At 44.1% G+C, this 22291-nt stretch overlaps 1 protein-coding gene across 5 annotated transcripts in view; it reads right to left on the reverse strand.

Annotated features, from left to right (window-relative positions):
- Positions 1-22291, reverse strand: part of GJA8 (gap junction protein alpha 8) — a 60978-nt gene that overhangs the window by 19772 nt on the left and 18915 nt on the right. For 2 of the 5 annotated variants that reach the window (XM_083806178.1, XM_083806177.1), the window contains 2 exons: positions 14119-14483; positions 13597-13689 (listed from right to left, as the gene is read on the reverse strand). The gene's annotated coding sequence lies outside the window, so the exon portion shown is untranslated. Of the gene's footprint in view, positions 1-13596; positions 13690-14118; positions 14484-14670; positions 15087-15107; positions 15311-22291 lie in introns of those variants that run through there. The other 3 variants (XM_083806180.1, XM_083806181.1, XM_083806179.1) reach the window with 3 other exon arrangements.

Below are 22291 nucleotides of genomic sequence, written 5' to 3' on the forward strand. Positions count from 1 at the left end.
GAGATCCTCCTCAGAGAGACAGATTAACTGCTACCAGGAGTTGTGAGGTATCAGAGCAGTCAGGGAACTCGTTGCTTACCGCTAATCTGTACTATATAAAGCGGATGCAGGGACGGGAGGAACATGTACCTGATAATACTTCTGGTAATAATTGCTCCAGGCCTGCCAGTAAAAGAGGGGCTAATTTTTCCCAAACTCTTGCGGGGATCTGTGTGTTTGTTTTATCAAGGCTTTTTGTACAATCCATTAACATTCTCAGGCACAAGATGCTGGAAGGGCCCAAGCTTCTGAATGACCTGAACAAGAGAGCATGTCTGGAAACTTCTTGTGTTACCTCCCTGTCCGCAAGGTTTGTTGCCTTCCAGTTTCTGCTGGGGGCTCGTTCCCTAGTCCTTTCTCCCTTCTTCTGGGCTCTCCTAACACCACCAAGGCCTGCCTTGCTGAGTGGTAGGCTCAGGGCTCTCAGGAGCGTTGTCACCACCCACTCTCCACCTTTATCTCCCTGCCTTCATTTCCACACCGCATCATTCTGCAGTGGAGGTGCCCCATGCGCACAAGGCGTGGAGGTGGCTCGGGAAAGCTCATAAGCAGGACAGGGCAGTGGGAGGAATGGCAGAACAGGCCATCTTCCCTATTTCTCCCTGTCCCAAGAGATGAGCATACCTGCCGTGCACTCTGGCTGACCTCAGCATCCCATTTCCCACAGCAGAGTACGTTCCCAGCCTCTCTGGGGAGGACATCCGTGGGGACGGTTCCTGTTTCCCTGCCCTTTCAGTCATTTGCCTTCCTGAACCTGATATGATTGTTTCTTTGGGCACAGTGTAAAGATGCCAGCAAGGAACGGAAACCTCTCATGCCTCAGCAATTTATTAAGAAGGATGTTATTGAACTTGGAAACTGTTGAGCCAGTCGTTCTCTTTTCCTGATTAAGAAGATAACCCACTCATCCAGATAAATCATCCACCCAAAGGTCTTGGGCATTCCCTGAGATAATTTGGCTTCAAATTAATAAACAGCAAGGTGGAGGGAGGCAGGAAGAATATGTAGACAATATAGATGCTAGGGCTGAAGGGCTTCCAGTTTGAAGAAACCTTTTTTTTTCCCATTATTTCCAGCAAACTGCAATCCCTTAGAGTCCTGTTACTACTCAGAATAAATATTAACAGTAATATGCTTTAAAGCATTATTAGGATCCTTGTACAAGGAGCATTAAGACTCTTTGGGTGTCCCCTATTCTGTGTCAGACCTGGCAAACTTTCAGCAGCTACTACTGTGGCAAGTCCCACTTTGAAACAGCAGCTGCCAATAACTCTTCCACTTGCTCAGCACCACGAGTTCCCATTCTTGTCTGATTGATAAATACCATCACAGTGAATCCAGCTATTACTACAGATGGTTCCTCAGAAAAATACAGGCATGTATTTTAATGGTTTGTGACTCTCCAGTCCCTGAAGAGAGGGAGAGTGTCCCTGAAGCACTGAAGAGAGGACACAAACAGTAATATGTTAGCCACCCTGCTCCAGCCCAGGAAGCAGCAGGTCTGGCTTTCTAATCCTTCTGCTGTACATCAGCTCTGCTGAGTGGTGTTGGGTATATTAAGCTGCAGCCCCGGCTTTTCCTTTCAAAAGCATGTCCTGCTTTACAGAAGCACAATATAGAAGTCGAGTCCATTCTAATACATCATCTTTAGCTGTATACAGTCATGGCATCCCTTTCCATTTTATATTCATTGAGGCTTTGCCTGCCCAGGATCCTACAGCTATAAGAAATTGGAAAAGTTCCTGGGATGGCTTGTGTGACTGAATGTTAAGATCAATGTCTGTAGCCCTAACAAAGATTGAGATGGCAGAAGCAGGCTAGAAAAAGAAAAGGTATTACCCGTTCTCTTGCTTGTGATTTTGAATTCTGATTTTCTAATTAGCAATACTGAATATTTGCGAATCAGTATTCTAATAACTAGAGCGATGACTTGGGTCTGCAACAGACAGCTGAGCAACACTGGAATATGGGAGCATTGGTTTTTCAAGTCCTACCTAAAGAAAAAAAAGAAACCTAAGTGATTAGTTTAACACATGTTAATGTTGCTGACTCAAAAACAGCTCTAGGGATTTTTAAACGTTCTAAGCAGTTTCCTGATTTTACAAATCTTAAGTCCGAAATGATCAAAACTTGTATTTCACCTCATCCAAGGGGGTAAAGTACTGTTAGAAATGAGAGACTGGTAGCAGGCTTACAACTTAACTGCATTGTTAAGTGAAAGCAAAAGAGGTCCAAAATGGTAATCCAATGCTTTAAAGGCACAATGCTTTAAAAAGGTCTGTTTCCTAGCCCTGAATAGAACTGGAATTTAAATAAGAAAATATGAATAATGATTGAGAACTGCTTAAAAGAATTTACTAGTCAACAAAAATACACAACCCCCCAGTAAAGAACAGTGTAATGATTAAAAAACTACAACCAGATGTAAAAAGGAAGTGGCGGTGGCCTTAAAATAAGTCAAACTCGTACAGCAAATAAAGGAGAAGCTGAATATAAACCAGAAGATAGGAATTACAGAAAACTGATGATGGAAATGAAATAGGAAAAAAAGACTGACAAAGCATTTTTTTAAAAGTAAATTAAGAATGAAATGAGTCCTAATCATGGTATTGATCCTTTATCAGTTGGAAATGTTAGATTGTTCAATAATAATGCAGACAAGACAGATGAAATCAATAAAAACTTCTGTCCAACTGCCAGGAAAAAAGTAAATGAAGACAACATTTTTGATGACATGTCTATTCCTATAACATATCAGAAGAATTAAATACCAGCTACTAAAACCAGGTATTTTAAAATCAGCAGGACAGGACACTTTACACTGAAACTTTCTTTAAAAAAAAACTGCACAGGAAGTCTTGCGCTATTTTTATTGATTTTCTGTACCTCTTGGTGCAAAGGAGAAGAAAGCCTGTAATCTGGCATGTTGTAAAAGCTATGTAGAGAGGCATAATTGTGGTATAATTATGTCATAACTGTAATTATTCATAGCTAACTACAGACCTGTGATATGATCTCAGTCCTAAACTAAATAATTAAATGGCTAACACAGAACATGGAGAATAAAGACAAAAAGGAGGGAAATATAACTGGGGACAATCACCCCTGGGTTTATAGAAAATTCATGCCATTCAACAGCGTTGATACTTTTCTCTGAGGAAACTGCACATATCATTGTTAAATATAGCAAAGCTGGTACAGTGTACTTAAGATCCTGGAGGGCAGTTTCCCTTCTATCACATGGCAATTTGATTAAAGAACTTACTTGACATAAAAATAAGATAATAGTCATTAAATGGGCTATAAATGGCCTATCAGACTGGTCCCAAAATACAACTGAGAACCAGAAGTGGTTAAGTTTACAGTATGTTTGTACCAAGATCCTGCAGGGTTTTGGTCTTTGCCCTAATAATATTTTTAGTCCATAACCTGGAAGAAAACACTGACATTTGCAAAATATTTGTTAAGTCCAAAAAACAGATATATCATGAAAAGGGGGACAGCTGATCTAGTGCATCCTGGATGACACAGTGAGATGGGAACACACAGAGAGGGCTTGCTTTAGCGGAAGGAAGGTCATGTCTTGCACATCCACAAGGAGAAGAGCTGTAGCTCTGCTATGGAGAACTTTGTCCAGGGTAGCAATGACTCTTCAGAGAACTCTGATCTCAGGGCAGCTGAGGAACTGCGCATGAGCTCACAGCATAATTCTGTGCTTGAAAGAGCTAATGTGACCCTTGGATGTACATGTAGAAGCAAGGTGTGTGTATCACCTCAGTACTGTTCCTGGTTTAATCTCCAGTTTTCATAATGGTCCTCCAACATCAGAATTATTTTTATTATTTTATGTCACCATTATCCCTTCTCCATGACCCCATGACTCAGCAAATTAGAAAAAAAGTGCTTATTTTCTGATTCAAAAATCAGCTTGTTTTATGACTACCTCCTGGTTTGAACGAATAATGTACCTCCCAGGATCATCTTCTCACCTTGTACTGATCACTTGATATCTGAGCTCTACTCTTCTTTAGTACATCTCCCAGAAATAATTTATGATCCATGAGGAAGCTCAGGAAGCATTATCCTGTGGATTTTTTCTCATGCATTTCAAAAGCTGGTCTCATCTGCAGGCCACGTCTCATCTCTCCGTTCTGGAAAGCTAGTGCCTATCTCTGCTATCCATACAAGAGAAACAGCGTGAAGGACAAAAGCAAGACCATGTAAGAAACAAATGGAAAGTGAGAAGACTAGAATTACTGAAAAGTAAAATGAGAACATCAAAGAACACTCAGCAGAAAAGAAATAAAGGAATAAACGTGCTGCCCAACGACAATACATGTGCCAAAGTACAGCTTAGAGACAGCTTGAATGTAGACCTTGCATCCTTCAAGTTTAATACAGAAGATGCCCCACAAAGCTTTTAGGGGCATTTGTATCAAAGGCTATCATGTATCAGCACCACAGTTGCCCATAACAGACTTGTATCTGTCCAGCATGAAGATGCCAGCAACCTCCTGTTTGTTACTGTACTGTTTCAGCCCTATTGGAGTGCAAACTCTTGTCTTGGCAAGCTGTCAGTAAACCTGCAGACAGCCCTGCAAAGACTTATGAATAGCCAGCCGCTGATCATGTATCTAAAACAGACACACAAAAAACCTCTTGCAAATTCTCCTGAATGCTGTTTGGTATATACACTGGCATACCTGTTGAGAGCCACATGATGCTCCTACAAGTAGATTTTAACCTAGCTGGGAATTGGCACTTGGGTTAACAGGTCTCCTCAATGCCAAAGACTTCAGTCACTGATGAATCTCAGATGTCAGAGGTTGGAACCACTTCATTTCCTGTAAACCAGTCCAAAGAGCTACACTCTTTGAATGTATTGCCTATCCTGCCAAAGCAAGGGAAACCTGGAACTGTCATAGAAACATCTGTCCTGGGACAAGTAAAACTGCCAAGGAATTAAGGAAGGGGTATTGATTTCTGACTTTCTTTTCATGAAAGGATGCGTGGAGCACAAGCCTGAGCAAAAAGGCAAGCAAGGGGCAATAAAAGTCTTATTCATTGAACAAAAGACCTTAAAAAAAAAAAAAAAACAGGCTTTCTACTAGTGGAGGGAAGAGAGTAGGTTCAGACTGCAAGTTCTAGAGACAGCACTGACCTAGCTCATGCCCCAGAAAGAGAGAAGATAAAATTTCCATAGACTGCCATGAAAGGAGAGCTGTGAAAATGCCAAGTGCTTCTGATGATGTCCCTTTTAGGCAAGATATTTAACAGTGACAAATTAGAGACAGCCACACGTAGACCACACATCTCTGACCCACAAAACGCACTGCCACAGAACTGAGCCAGAGACCCAAAGAACTGCATCTATCCAAGAGCACACATGGGTTCAGCTGCTGCATGGGCTACAGAAAGGGGAATGAGCTTCTCGGGAAGGGTTTCTATCTGAACAGCATAGCCATTGCACAGTAGGGAGCGAGTGTCCCTTCCGAGTTATTAACTTGGCTATTTTGCACAGCAATAAAGTCTAGATAAGGAAACAGCCAAGAGCAGCGCAGGTTGCCAGAGAGGGGTGGGGTAGAGCAGAGGTCCCTGTTTCAGTTCCTGACAAAGTGGTTCACTTTTACTCCCCACCACGAGATAGCTGCCTCGGTGGCATGGGTTATCAATGACCAGAGGAAGACCCAGTAGAAGTGTAAATAAACCCAGGGAGCGAGGCCATGACATGTTTCTGACAAGAGCCTCCAAAGCAAAAAGCTGTAAGGACTGGAGAAAGTCTCCCAGGGCCCCAGCTGCGCGAGCACAACCATCCTGACCATGTGCTGGCTTGCACTGATAACATTGTGTGCCGAGGTTGGCATACAGTCCAGGTGAAATCACAAGTGGAAAAGCTTCCCACCCCGTGTGCCTCTGCAGTCACGTTCACAGCTCCTCGCCTGCTCACCATCCCTCACCAGGCTCCACCCAGCACTCCCCTGCACCCGAGGGAACACTTTGCCCTGCCTGGCTTTCTTCCACTAGGTTGGAGTACCACTGGCTCTAAAGTGGCCATTGTATTTTCTTAGGAAATACTGCTACAGCTAGTACATACAGCTAGTATGAGTGAGTATACTCATACAGCTAGTATGAGCTAGTACTGCTCATACTGCACATGAAGGCCTAGAGCCTCCATGGACATGTGTTATTGTTGCCCCAACCTCCATCTGTGACAGCTTTCATCTTCCCAGCACTTCTCTCTAGAAGCTTCTAACAGCTACGTTGCCCACATCGACTTTTCCACACACGCACCTATGTCACAGTTTAAATCTGTGAGGAGAAAAGTAAGAAATAAAGCAAAACCCTGAAATCACAGGGAATATAAATAGGGATCTGGATAGGCTAGATCGACAGGCCGAATCCAATCACACGACATTCGACAAGGCTAAATGCCAGGTGCTGCATTTGGCTCGTAACAACCCCATACAGCCGTATAGGCCTAGGGAAAAGCAGCTGGAAAGTTGCCCAGCAGAAAAGGACCTGGAGGTGCTGGTTAACAGCTGGCTGAACACAAGCCAGCAGCATGCTCAGGTGGCCAAGAAGGCCAATGGCATCCCAGCCTGCATCAGAAACCATGCGGACAGCAGGGCCATGGAAGCAATTGCTCCCCATATTCAGCTATGGTGAGGCCACACCTCAAATAATGAGCTCAGTTTTGGGCCCCTCACTGCAAGAAGGATGTTGAGCTGCTGGAGTGCGTTCAGAGAAGATCAAGGAACCTGGTAAAGGGACTAGAAAACAAGACACATGAGGAGCGCCTGAGGGAGCTGGGGTTGTTTAGTGGAGAAAAGGAGGCTGAGGGGAGACCTCATCACTAACTACCTGAAAGGCAGTTGCAGCAAGGAGTGCGTCAGTCTTTCCCGCATCTAGCCCATGCCCCCTTCTCCCAGCAAAGAAGGGGCCTGGTTGCTCCTGCTGGGGACACTGTCTCCTCCCACCCTGCACAGCAGCACACACCCAAACCCACAGGTGCCACTATGATGGTGGAATGGGGCTGTATGGACGAGGAGCTGGTGGCAGTGGCAGCTCCTCTTTGAAGTGTTGATGCTCACCTCCACCATCCTCAGTGGCACAGGTGGCTGCAGATCCCAGGGAGTGAGATCAGGGTAGGTGCTTATATGGGAAAAAGGAGCAAAGGAGGAGCAAGGAGAGCTACTTAATCTTCAAGTAAATGAAGATTTTTTCTCCAGTAGAGAGGGAGAGCGATGGGGCTTGACTGTTTGCAAGCTGTTTGCACAAGGCAAGGTGAAAAGGAGTAACAGCTTGGGCTGAGAGGGAATGCCTTCTGCTCTTGCCCTGAAGCCCATCTCAATCCTTTGCCTGCTAGCAGAGAGCCAGCCTCAGACTGTAACTCCAGCAAGAACTACCATGACCACTGAGACTCACACCTTAGAAACTTGGGTCAGAAGACTCAGCAGAAATCCTTCCCATCTCCACAAGGGTCTACTTTCTGAAAAGAATCCAGCCAGAATTTAAAAGCCACCTGTGGAGAATCCTCCACAATCCTCAGTAAGTTTTTCCAGTGATTAACTACAGACAGTAAAAAAAAAAAAAAAAAAAAAAAAAACAGTACTCTTTTCATGCCCTTTTTTTTTTTTTTTTACAGTTTCAGATTCCAGTTATTGGATCTTATTATACTTCATTCTGCAAGAACATAAGTTTCTTCCTCATGTAGATAGATACAGACAATAGAAAATTTAGCCTTCAGCTTTCTTTTCCCTTCAATTCTTTGACCTCTTTCACTGGAAGGCACACTTCCAACTCTAACATTCAGGCATTTTCCCTGAAACCTCTCCCATCCAGGAACCACCAACAAAAGCACTAAATAGAATACATGGGAAGTGACAATGTTAGTACTAAATGATACACACACCCGGCCTCTCCTAGAGCCATTCATCTTGAAGTTATTTACCGAAAGCTGCACGCTTTCCCCCAGCTACAGCATCATCCTGTAATTCTGTTGTCAGCCAGTGAGCCACTCCAGCCCCGACTCCTTTCTTGCCGCTGCTTCCCAAGACAAACTTGCTAACTGATAAGCACAGCCTCTATTCCTTATTCTTTGGCATGTGACTTGCAACAGCTAATGTTATGCTTGGCCACATCTTTCCGAGTGATCCAGACTATAGCAGTAATGTCTTTTTTCCCACTGCTTTAATTATTTTTCAGTCATTCCTACCGGTCAATGACTTTTGCTGTCTTTTAGATGGTTGACAGTAAAGTTCAACAGCACACAGCAATAAGTGACCAACTTTGCAGAGCTAATTCCCCCTTACAATTACACGCCTCCATCCATTTGGGAAGTGACATGTTTCCTGTAAAGTTCTAATGCCTGCATTTCAAGAACCACTACCACAAAAGCACTGAAAGCACTACACCATCACTACCTATTCCTAGTTGAGTCTGCCTTTTTTTAATCTGGTGCAAGTGCTTCAAAGTAAAAGTTACCATCTGATCCACGTTTCCATAGTGCCTACCATAAGTGGGCCTCCACTTAAGAAATGTCAGTTTTCCTCTCCAGCTGGGACAAAAAGCAAATGATTTATAATTCTTGAACTGCTGCTAGGATCTTGCCTGTCAGAGACAAAATTTCTCACCAGAACACAGGAACATGAATAGCTTGTTCTCAAAGTGTCTGCAGTGCTAGTCCCTCGTCTGGCAAAGTTTGCACACATGATTAACTTCACTCTGTGTCAGAGGAGCTAGTCACAATGCACAGCAAAACACAGGGTTTCAGTTTTTAACGGAACTGGGGCCCAGGAAGAGGCAAAAGGGAAGGCAAAACAGGAGGTTAGACAATGGAAGCTTTTCTCTATACTGTTGTAAGTACAGACCTCTTCTCAAATCTTTTCAGCTGTTGCGTACACAAATATGAGTATGAATTCCCACTGCCTGATTGCCTCAGGTGCGGTGCACAAATTACAAGTAAGTAATTCCCTTACTTCCAAGGGTTTTTTTGAAGATTACTTACTAACCCCTAATTATACCTTTGCTGGCTGGCTAACAAATGAGGTGAGGCAACACCCTTGGCTGGTGAGATCCACAAGGGAAAAAAAATGGGTTATTCCATCCATGGAAAAGGGCTCGCAGGTCTGGCATCTCAGTGTGCAGATCTCTCATATGGGACAGAGATCAAGTAGCCTGTATCTACAGCAATGTCTATTCTTCCCCACTTTATTGTGAGATCACTGTATAAGGAGTGAAATCCAGTGCCTTTGGTCAGTGTAAGCTAAGGGTCTGAGTGACACAGATTCTTCCTGGAAAGCCCCCACCCCCTCCATCTGAGCTGACTAGTGCAAGAACAACCCACCTTCTAGAAGATTTAATTTTAGCTGCAAGGGACGCTGGTTTCCACATCATCCAAGCAGCTTGTCCATTTCTGTCAGACCACACACACCAGAGAAGCTAGCACACTACAGGCTGCTCAAGTTTGGTGCTTCTGATTGGGAGGACAGGTGTAGTTATAGGGTAAAACAGTAGTCATGGTCACAAAACACCAACCCTTGGAACATGCTAATAGATATTAAACCTTTATTAACATTCACTTTAGTCACTTGATTGGGACCAGGAAACAGAGCAGTGTCTTACAAGCACTTCCAAGCACCAACTTCTTGCATGCTTTGCACCCCAAGGTATAGATGAGGCCTATCGTGACAGACCCATGAAGATTTCTGACACAAAGAGCCTACATGCCAAGAACAGCTTCAGAGACCCAAGCTGCAGTACCACTGCATTCAAGCTAGCAAGAGGGGCAGGGATATACACAGCATCCATGGCTACTGCATGCAATTCTTACCCTGTAAATCACAAAGTAAAATAGCAGGTATATTCATTTGGTCATATATTCCCCAAAAAGTAATGTGATGATTACAGCCTTCTTGATAGAGATCTGATACAGAGTATCCAGACCATGCTAGAAACACATTCATCACTGTCTCTTATTCCCACCCACCCCCACATGAATTCAGGATAGTTACCTAGGGGATAAAATCTGATTTCATTGAGTTTGGAGAAAGCAACAGGTCTTAGGGACCCATCATTTGATGGGCTTGCCCCCACAAAAACCCTTAGCCTATCTAGCTGAAAAAAATATAGTATATATGGTATATACTCCATGGCTGAGACATTTCTCCATTGTACAAAACACTTTGTACTTTCCTTCTCTCACCTCTCCCTCACTTTTGGCTCCCTCTTTCCACCTTCTTCTCTTTTTGACTCCTTTTCCCTTTCTGTCTCCCTTTACTTCAGCTTGACTGGGCCTTTCATATTTCTTCTTTACTCTATGTTCTTTCTTCAAGGGTGATCTTCTTGGCTAAACCATACCAGTAGCACTGGGTGCTCCTGTCCCCCCTCTGACTGATGGGGTTCATACCCCTCACAAAGTATATCCCAGTATATTAGGCCTGTGTGGAAAAGCAGACATCCTAGTTACTGTTAGATCCTTACTGCTTCATACAGGAAGAGCCTGTTTATAGCCTTCAGCCTTCAAAGACTTCTGGAATTTGAAATCCTTTCTCCTTCCATTTTCAGGGCAAACAGCTGAGGAGACTAGGAATCCTGCCTCCCCTCACAGATATCTTGGCCTTCCAGATATCAACCTTACCTTTAGATCCTGCAGCTCAGCAAATGTGCTATCATATATCCCAGTGTTTGCCCAGCCTATGCAATCTGATAGGCCACCTATACTGAAGAGGGTGATTAACATCTAAGAATGGATGGGAAGTGATCTTCCACACAGCCATGATATATTTTTGGAAGGGCAAGGCGAAGTCAGAAGGGCTTACTAAACTCTTTGATCATTTAAGCTTTTGGTTACTAAATAACCACCAGTATCCTTTCCATAAATCCATTTATTCTTAGCTACATGAATCTCCATCCCCATTTCTGGGACGCTAGCTTCTACTCCTAAGCTAGATCTTTCTCTCAGCTACACCATCATCTCTCAGCAGTTCCACTAACTGATTACCCAAGTGTTCTCCTTTTTCTGGTTGATGACATGGCCATGTACTGTACCCTCCTCTCACCTTCTGCAGCATCCCAATCACTTGACATGAGCAAGCACTAGGCCACAATCTGAAGACTACCACTTCTAAACCCTCCTAAAAACTTGTAAGAGAATCCACTCATTTCATGCATTTTTCATAGCTTCTCTCATTCCCCTCTCAGTTGTTACATTCACATCTGCTGCTAACTATCCTCATTTTTAGCAAAGCACAGCGGGAGCTAGAGAAATCTCTAAACCTCATGGCATTACAACATCAGGAGTACTCCCCCACTTCCATTACCTCCATGTCCTGCTTTTTTTTTTTTTCTGTTCCCTTTTCCTTCTCCTCCTTTCATTTTCACTGGCACGATGTGAACTGTTACACTAGGTCTACAGCAGAACTGGGCTGCTTTGTGCTGAGCTCAGCAACAGCTCAACTAGTAGCCCACATCCCCTCACTGCTGCACACTGGACAGAGTAGAGGTGGCTGGTGTTGGGTGCCTCAGAACACCCCCAGCAGACACCAGAAACCTGAAGAGAAGCTATACATAGGTTGTCCATCAGTAAACGCTGATGGAGGGCATGACTTCAGAAGGACATGGACATCTCACACCTGCCTGTGGCAGGAATATCCATCTCAAAGTAGGACTCACTACCTTGTTTTCTTTCCTCGCATAAGTGCATGATTGCCAAAAAAAAAAAAAAAAAGAAAACAAACAACACAGTAAGTACACTGGTGGTGACATGACCCAGCAGACTATCAATTAGTATATTTTGCAAGATTGGGTGGTAGGGAAGAGTCTTGGTCTTATGTGGGCAGATTACCAGACAGACAGGAAGCACAGTCCCACTTTTTACCCCCATAACAGCTTAGCCTAGCATTATGTATGCTTCATTTCATATGTTCTGCTGATCCACTGAGCAGACTTCAATGTGATAGCTACCTCTGTCTCAAAGAACAGCACAATTCAGGTAATAATAGGTATTCATTTCAAGGGGAACTGGGAATTTGTCTCCAAGTTATTGTGGTCCTGATCCTGCCTAGTATGAACAGGTCAAGAAAAAAATGTTGAAGTGCAGGAAAAGAAATGTTGAAGCCTTGGAAAAATGCATGAAGGTGAGTGAGCACACAGAGAAAGAGAGTCAGTAGGTGGTAAAACACTGCTCAGGAAGATGGTAAGTATGAGGGGATAGCAGACAGCCATGAAACATGGGCATACAGAGTCCACATGGAGGGGATGAAACCCGACAGAGAAGCCACAGAAATAATAGGAAGCTGAAGAACAACAAGGGTAAGGCAGTAGGACTTGAAAAGTAGTGCAAGACAGGCAGGAGGCTGGGAACTGTAAGCAACACAACGATAACTCAGGAGAGCCAAGCTCTTCATTTAGAGGATGTAGGCAAGAAGTCAGGTTTTGGAGGGGAAAAACTGGTGGGATTTGACAGGTCCATGTGCAAAACAGAGCTTGGATACAGTAAAATGTAGTAAACTGGATGTCACTGTCAGGAAGAATAGCAGAAATTCTAGGGGGTGAAGAGAGGTGATCTTGGGAAAACACCCAGTTTCCCACACATGAAGTTCCAGATATTGGTAAAGGATGATGGAAGACTGGAGAAATGGAGAGAAGCTGGAACAAAGAGATGGTAGTACAAGATGTTGGACAGAAACAACAGAAAGAACGGGGGGGGTGGGGGGGACAGTTCAAAAGCATAGGAAAGATCAAAGCTGATGGGAAAAAATTAGAGACTCCTAGAGGTGGATGGGACAACACTAGATATTCCTGTGAGAACGGCTTTGGTATTATGTTACTGAAAGTAAACTTCAAGGTATTCAAGCAAGTATCGGAGCAGAAGAACTTGCCAAAGATAACGTGAATGCAGAAAATGCGGAAGGAGTTGTTCCATCCTGCAGAGACTGCAGCATGTGGAAACGATTACAGGGATGATTGTAGGACTAGTGATATGTAAAAGATACATAATTATAGATACATAATTATAAGCCAGTGGATAACAGTACAGAGTAGAACTGTAGTCCAAGAAGAATATGTTGAGAGCCAAACAAGATTTTCTTAATAAGATGGAAGAGTAAGACTACAAGTCAAATTCAAGTTCTTCATTGATTTCTACTGGAAATGAAACCTCTGTTGTCAGCGTTGATCCCTTCCTCTAAAGGAGGAAGTTCAATCTTCCTAATTTAAAAAACTTGGTCCAGTGAAGCCGAAATAGCATCTTCAGCCATGAAAGACATGAAGGACTTTGGCCCCAAGTTCTTTGATAATGTCTTCAGCACAATTTCATTTTATTTTCATAAGTTTTTCTTCAGGAATTTTAGCACTGTGACTTCTCTCCAATTCAGAAAGAAAGGCAATAAGTCTACAATTATTATTGTTTTTAAAACATTTAAAACATTCAAATTTCCCACTCAGAAGGGGAATTCTTCTTTCCAGACAGTTGCATTACAGTTTTCATTGTTCTCCTCTTGTGGTGAGAAACTGTACAGCAGCCGAGCACTCTTTAAAAATTCTGAAATGACATACCTGCTCAGTAGTTGCTTGTGGTTTTATATTCAGGGGTCCTTAGTTGAACCCGTAAGGAGAACTGTCGCAGGAGTATCCCTGTTTGTTGCTCGCCTGTAAAAAATAATATATATATATATATTTAAGATTGCTGAGGGCCTGCAGATAGAAATTAGATATTCAAAAATAATACATACTTCTAGCAATAATTCATAGTAGTACAAAAACTACTTGATACCCCAAGAGAGAAATACAGAATTTCTGGAAAAGAAAAGTAGAAAACCCCATGCATTCCTTCCCACTGTCATGGTGTTTATAACTCTAAGCACTACCATACTGCAATCACTTCAAACAGCTCACATTTCCAACTCCACGAGGTACTGAAAAGCAATAGCTATCCCAACTTCATCAAACCCCTATTCTAACACAAAAATTCCTGTGCTGCCATGCCAATCATAGCAGGTCAACACATCTGGTGTTCAATCCGTCTTGGAAGTTATTCCGCCCGAGTCTTGCTTCAGGTTAGAGCCTTTGCTTTATTACCGTGGTCTGGATCAGAGTCCCACACCAGTTGTCGGCTGCAGGCAATTCAGGCTCTCATGCTCTGCAGCATTTTCTGCAGAGCTGCTCAGGAGATTACACCAGCGATGGCATTTTATCAGTACTGCTACGAGGTGAGTGCAGACATGATAAGGAAGTGTTAAAAGTCAACGAGGTGCCATTGACAAGGATTGAAGCTGGGCTCGCGCTTCCCCACCAATCATGTGTGCACTGATGTTGTACAGTCCAGTCGCCTTCTCACCAGCTGCTGCTTTGGCAGGCAGCACATTTCACCCTCCCTTTTTGGTACGCAGCCTCCTGCCGAGTCAGTCAGCTCATCTCCACTGGAAGTGGTCACAGCATCAGACCTGTAGGGAACAAATCCTTTCTTAAGACACCCATACAGGTTCACTGGTGAGCATTAAAGAGAATTTTCCTCATTCAAATACGCTGATAGAAGGATAAACCAGTTGCTTTAGTCCATCTCCACCACTCCCTCCCAGAATGGAAGTCTCCCTTTGAGAGATCTGCTTTCCCAGGCAAGCATTCACGTACTCTGCCTGGAGCTGAGCAGAACCTCCAGCAGCACGCCTGGCATTCAACCCACAGAGATTAATCCCATGCACAAGCAAGCCCCAAGGCTTAGGAAACCTGCTGTGACTAATAGCTTGATTGGGACCTAAGACCTTCCCCTCTAGGTTTTCAGGAGCAGTTGAAGAATCTCATAAGAAATTCATTTCTATTGTGCAACTATTGGCACAATCCCCAAGCTGCAGACTGTGCAAACAGCCAGCGAGCCATAGGCTTAATCATACCACGGAGCAATACACAGTGTTAGAGAAAAAAACAGCTCCATCCTTGCCATGGTGACCATAAACTGCAGTGTGACAGCAGAGATGGCCTAAGTAGCCACACTCTGGTCAAAGTATTTCAGAACTTGAAACTCAGCAGTCTCTCCCACAAAGCTATGTAACGAGGATCCACTCAAATACCAAGGGCATCTCCACCAGAACTGCCGTAGCTGACATCCAGAAGCTCCAGCAATAATGCTCTGGGGAAACAACCAATTTGCAGAAATACTACAAACACACTAGCACACAGCAAGCACCAACATCCATTACAATGAACTGAAGGATTCCATTATAGTCCTGTGGGGCAGGTGTGGTTGCCACAAACAGCCCCCTTCCCAGCTGGTACCAATGAAATCCTTACCAGCAGCCTCAGTGCAGAGGCCCAGGTCTGAAAGAAATCCTCAGCTTACCTCCAGAGGCCCTGCCTTTGTAAGGCTAAGGCACACTGACTAGCTACCAGGAAAGCTGTATCTTGCTGGTTCTTTGACATCCTGAATTTACATTCACAGGGAGAGGAGAGATGCTTCTTGTTGGTGTGTCTTTGCTGGAAAACGCCTTCCGGGACATCCATGCTTTCTGTTTCTTAGATGCTAGGGGCAAGAAGAGTCTTTCACTATTCCTCAAGAATCAATACAAACATGTATTCCACCTTGCAAGCACTAGGAAGCACAGTAGAGCCCCCTTTTCCTGATCCTTCCCTGCTCACTACCAGGAGAGCAGGCACACAGACAGATTAGTGGTGAGAGCTCGATGTCAGGGACAGCCCTCACCATGCTATACGATGCTACATACTGTGAGCCCTGGCCCTTCTGGCAGCTGGAGGGAAGACAGTGATAGGCACCGCTCCCTGGAAACACCCAAAGGACTTACAGATCCAGGCATATTGCTAAATGGGAATCTTTCTTTCCCAGGAGAAACAGATTTCCAATACAGGAAGTCAAAATTCACTGGGAACTCCATCTAAGACCACCAACCATGGCTGTAGATGTTGCTCTGTTTATATGTGCATGGGTGAAGGGAGGAACTCTGGCAGTATCTGTAATGTTTATCACTTGGCCACAGGCTATGTGCACTAAAAACTTTCTCAGTGGCTCCAGGTAGCCATGGCTGCTCCAGCCTACAGCACGGGTAGGGTAGGTGGCTATGTCCCCTGGTGCCTTCTCTGTGAGGGATGCAAATGCCATGCCCTCCATCCTCCCTGTCTCTGAATGCAAGCCCGCCTGCAGGAGCGAGCCACCAGCCAGGCTTCCCCTGACACCTGACAGTGCCGCGCATCCCGTGAAACGAGCCTTCACTGTCCGGACTTTCTCTCTCCCTTCAACATTATAAATGTCCCAGAATTGCTCCAGAATTCAGTGATTTCAAAAGCAAATATACATATATATATATATATATATATATGAGGGAAGAAGAATGTATTGAGAACAGTTTCTCTCCCCACTGCCAAGGCAAGCTGGCGGTGGCTTGTGCCTTGCCATGCCAGCCCACCTCCTCCCTGCTTGACCCTCCCCGCCATCTTGTGTCTGGCGGCCATTTTCTACGGCCTCTCTGTGGGCAGGGCATGGCTTGCACAGGCAAGCAGTGAGCTCTGGGAGGCTGTAGGCTGCTGAAGATGCAGAGAGGTTGACACAAACATGGCATTAGCTTGCCAGCTAACCCTGCTCACTGCTAAGGGAAAGGCTGGTCTGGGTGCTCCTGCACTGGGTGTTCAGACCCTGGCAACGGTCTTACGGTGCTGGCCACAGGGAGCTGGGCTTTGCTGCCCTTCTCCTGGCTCAGGACTCCTGGTGGACACCCTCAACTCCCTTTTGTCCTTGTCAGTGGTCTTCAAGTGATCTAGTCTGGGACCTAGCAAGCTCTTGAGAGCACATGGCTTTGTAAAAATCCTGCACCTTCCTGGTTTTGTCTGGAGCAGAAGCACCTCATGTAGGGTCGCTCGCAGCATGTCTGCTCCCAGCCCTGGACAAGACCTGCAAGTTTGCTGGTCTGGCAGGTTTCCCCCAGTGTTTTCCCAAGCAGTTGCCCAACTTTGTTTAAGCTTCAGGGAGTTCAGTTTGGGGTGAAGGGTAGGTCAGCTCTTATCTCGTATCTACATGTGCAAGTGTAACCCTTACCAGTTCCCTTTACAGCTCCAAGAGTTCCTGCCTGGCGTCCCAATGAGGACCACACTTTCCCTCTGTGCTGGGGCCTTTCATCAGGAGTTAAGCAGTACCAAAGAGCCACAAAGATTTCTTAGAGACTCCCCAGCTTTAAGAAAAATCCTGGGGGCATCTATGACCTTCCTCCTTGGCAGCCTTTTATGCAGGGCTCAGGGCAAGGAGAAAGCACAGGGCCACCGGCTCCCTATTTCAGGCTGGCCAGCGCAGCCCAAGGGTGACTCGGAGCTATGACAGGAGTTGAATAAAGCCTTAACTGGCCTGCGGGCCCTGTGAGATTGAGAGATTACATAAAGCCACTCCGGCCTCCTTCTCCTTCTGGAAAATGCTTGTAGTGCAGCTGAGGTGGATTCAAGAGCTTGAGCTACAGGATCTTGCACAGTTTGTTTTAGCAAATACTGTTGTTGTCAATTTTCCAAATGTCTGTTCACACACAGACTGTCCTAGCACCCTGCCAGGGCTCCAAACATTCATCTGTGAAAAAAAATTACTAGGAAACTGCCTGCATTCTTGCCTGTCCTTGTGACCATTTTAAGACCAATCACATAAATAGGAGCCCACATGGAAATATAGGTGTCAAAGATTTAGTTCTCCAAAGGCTTGTAGAGGTATGTAACTACAGGAATCCCACTTAGACCACAGCCACCTTCTTCTAACCACAGAATATCATGCTCAGTAAAACGTCCAGACCAGCAAATCCTATTTCCATCCCCCACTGGTAGAGGCTACCACAGGACAAAGACACTGAAACCGAGTGGGGGTGGATGGGAAGGGAATAGCACAGCAGGCAAAGACAGTTGGTCCCATGTGTTTTCTTTCCTTAAAGATAAAAATTTACACGAGTCAAAAGAAAAATTAGGAACAATGCAGGAATTTTAAAGAGGCCCAGGCTGCCACCTGACTCAGCGTCTAGGCAGGATATTGATTAGCGAGGCTATTCTTTATTCCTCTGCTATTGTTTAAGCATGGGCTCCCTCATGACAGCAACAGGCGTGGGAACACAGCAGCTTTGGTGTTAAAAAGTGCTTTTATCACTGAGCTGAGTAGAGGGGTCTCTGGGAACCAGAGATGGTGTGTCTGATAGTGAAGGAAAGGCATTCAAACCAAGAGCCTTATTCTGAGATCTGTAGGGCCAATCCCGCATTTCTTTTGAGTTGTGTTCAGGCTCCAGTGAGTTCAGAGAGGTGCAGAAAGAAAACATCTCTGCTGCTAAAAATTCTTGGATTTTTCCTTGAGCCCCAGTAGCTGCTGGGATGGCAGCTCCTACATACTTACTTACCCAAGTTATAAAGAAGCCATTGGGTTTGTAAATGGTGTAGCACAGCACAGAGAACAGATTCATCATCGACCAAGCTTCTTTAACATGCGTGAGCAGGTTTTGCAAGCCAGGTTGGGCTCCAGCCTGCAGTGGCTACCACAAGAATTCAACAGAACCAGACAAATGTGTAGTCACTTGCATCATCTCCATTTAAACTGTCCATGTGCTGGCAACCTGCCATTCAGAAAAGCACGAGCTTCTACCAAATGAACTGATGGACAATTATACAATTTCCTGGTAGCTTCAGGTAGGAATAAAGCAAAGTCTTTGGTTCCCTGGTAATTCTCCATGCACTAAAAAGCATCACACTTCAGTACTTGAAAACATCCAATTTGATTGAGTAGGGGGCAGTGACCACCAAGCAGGTTTTCATCCAGCCGAAATATTTCTGCCTCCCATCAGAGATGTACAGCTGGCTACTGATTTTATATTCTCTGTAGGTTTGTTCTTCACTTGCATTAGAAGCTCAGATGTGACCTCATATATGCATATGAGGGTCTTTGTTTTCATCCACCCTTAAGATAAAAATGAAACTCATTCAGGCACTGACTGGACAAATATCAACATGTGAATTCACTTCAAAGACAGGGCACTGCAAAGTGGACTGTCAGACATAGGACATGCTCTTTGTAGACACTAAACACATATTCCAGCATCTAGAAACACTCTATAACGTTGCTTCATGTGTCTGTGTAAGCATGCACAATGTGGTCATAGTGTGAGCATACCAACTTTCTCTGTAGGCTTTCATGATTCAATATAATTCTTTCCAAATATTTTTAACCTTACCAAGGTTTAAAACCAGTCAGGATTCAGACAAGGTTCTCCTACTTCAGTCTGTAACAAACGGACAACTGAGATAGACTTTTTTCTTTTTTTTTTTTTTTAATTTTTAGGTGAAGGTGATAGCCCTCCTTCTACAAGAACCATGTTAGCACACAAATACTGTTTTTCAAAGATGGACTTTCTCTGAAGTTATCTCAGGACTATTTATACTGTTATTTATTACCTTGGTTGCTTATCCTGCCTCCATGCCAGCTTGTACTCAGTGCCTAGTAGAGAGCAAGCTGTGCAGTGGACTGGTAAGCTGAAGCCCAGAGGCTGCCTTGCTCTGCTCATCCAGACACCATAGACACTACAGGATAGAGACACTCATCTCTGTGAGAATAATCCCAGGTCTAGCACTGACCCACACATGAGTCCAGACATAAACAAAACATCTTCTGCATCAGATCATAAGCTTAGTGAAGATGTTGATTATGTCCTTATCCACATATTTTGGCAGTCACAAGTTGAAGAATCCATCATCTTACCCATTATTCCACAGTCCAAAAGGCAATCCAATAAATGTAGCAGGTTGCAATTTAAAGGACAGCTCATCTCTCCTTGAGCTCAGTGGTGCAGTCATATTTTCACTGCTTACTTTCTGACCTTCTTCCTCTTCTAAACCTAACTTATTCTCAGACAGTGGAGGCACATCTATAACTCACAAGCTAACAGGACCGAAGCACAGGCTCCAATATGATCCTGCTATCATTGGTACTGTTTAACTGTCAGCATGTTCTCTGCCAATTTCTCTCCAGGCCATTGATGCTCCCCTAGGATGGATCAGATGCCGGCCTGACTAATAATGGCTCCCACAGTGCAGCATGAACAAAAGCACCCTGCTTAGGGTCTGAGGGAGGGAGTGGAGAGGCAAACAGACATACACTGCGCTTTCATTTGCCCTCTAAGCCAGTGAGCAGAGCAGTCTCTCATCAATATTTAGTCTTCCAGTCTTCCAATCACAGTCTTCCAGATGAACCACCTCACAGTTTTGTTGCACTTGGAAACAAAATGTAAGTTCCCATCCAGTTCGATACCTGCACAAAGCAAGCCACAGATCACAATCGACCTCTTTGTGGATTCCTGTAATGCTGGTCAATTTGCTTACACAGCTGCAGGCTACTATTTCACATCACTTCAGTAGCTGAAAGATAATCTTGTGTCAGTCCTGTGCTGGAATTTCTGTGTGGTTCCACTTTTTAAAGTGGAAAATAATTTCTTTTAATCATGTGACACAATTTCTCAAGGTTTTTTTAGTGCAAGGATCTGAACAGAGGAGGAAAAATGGGAAGGATTGCCTGGGTGGAAGGAAAGTTGTGTGGCCCAGATTAGAAGGGATTTGACTGGAAGATTGGCTTGGATTTGCCCAGACCTGTTAGACAGGAATGGGAGACCTCTTCTCAAAGGTTTTTTGGAATGAGAGTGTAGGGAGTGCAAGAGAAAGCAGCTCATGTGAGCAGTATGGGCCGGCCACAGTATCTTCAAGAGAACCGTTGAAGTCTGGTGTTAGATTTACACTGGATTGTAGCATTTGTGGAGAGCTCCAGCTCTTAAGAGCCTGACGGCATTAAAAACACCAGTAATTCCTCTCAAGGTGGCATTCCTCATGTTTTCCCAACAATCTGGGAACTGCAAAGAAGTGCAGATTTCTCAACTCAGTAATTGAGATGTTGCCTCAGCATTTTTTCTATCAGCATACTTCAAAGCTCTTTAGATTTCCTCCCCCAGTGCAGCCATCCATCCTCTTCCAGCAAATATCAGACCTTACTGATTATTACCAATAAAATTATTGATGTTAGAAATGCTGACTCAAGAAGATGAGGCTATTTAAGAACGTTTTAGCAGATGTTAGTTGAGTGATACTGCATCATTTCATGCAGCACATTGCAAAACATCTTTCTTCCCTGCTGTGTTCAATTGTTACTTTCCCTGCGAGAGAAACTTGTTTCTTCACAAAGCTGGCCTGAGAGGAAAGTGTGGGAAGAGTGTGGGAACAGCAGACAACATCAAGGCTTCCCATTTTTCTCTTCTCTGGTTCTTGTGAGCAATATTGCGTGGTTTTTAACTGCTGCAACTCTGAAGAGTTCTTTCAGAGGGCACATCCCGTGGCGTTCCTGGTTTGGAGACAGCACTCCTAAATACTGAGTACATTGTCAAAAAATCCGTCTTGGGTTCCTTTTGATCTGAAAGAACCAATTTATTTTCTTCTTCAGATAGGCATAGGATAATTATAGGAAGCACCCGTATCATTCATGTGGCTATCACATGCAAAAACCACCTATCTTACTAGCATGCATTGCTTAGGCATCTCCATTTCTCACACACACTGAAAGCCACAAAACATCATCCCTGACCAGGAAAAACTTTATTCATGATTTTAATATTTTTTGTCATAATTTTTATCATCTTTTTGGTTTCGTTGTTTAAGAAAAATAAATCACTTTTATCATAAAGCAACCAAATCCTATATTTTGGATACAGAACTGCCAGATTTAGCTCAAAAAAACAATTAGTTTATAGCTACCTCAGCTTGTTTCAATCAGATTTACATATCTCTTGCTTTTCCACCATTTTAAGAAAAATAATAAACACCAGCAAACTACACACTCGTGTCTGATACCACTTACTTGTCAGGTTTTATCACCAGGTTTCTGCACGAGCTCATACAGGAGTCTTAGCACAGTGCAAGCACACTTTGGTATCATCTGCCAATCACAAAATCAGAGAGATGAAGTACCAGCAAGCCACGAAGGATATACCTCAGTACAGGCTAGCAATTTTGCATGTGATTTTCAGCTAGGTGTCCAATGATCACCCTTCATCTTCATCTCTGCTGGCGTTAAAAACACAAATATACAGCATACAAAGGACTGGTGAGAATGCAGTGCCTGTCTTTATACGGAGCAATCCCTAGTTAGGATTAGAGCAGACTGCATCACATTGTGTATGAGGAGTAAGGGGAGAGAATTTAAATGAAATTACAGGGGAATTTAAGTGGGGAGGGTCCTACGTTATACCATCAGCAG

This window comes from Anser anser, assembly GCF_964211835.1.
Source record: "Anser anser genome assembly, chromosome: 1".
NCBI lineage: Eukaryota > Metazoa > Chordata > Aves > Anseriformes > Anatidae > Anser > Anser anser.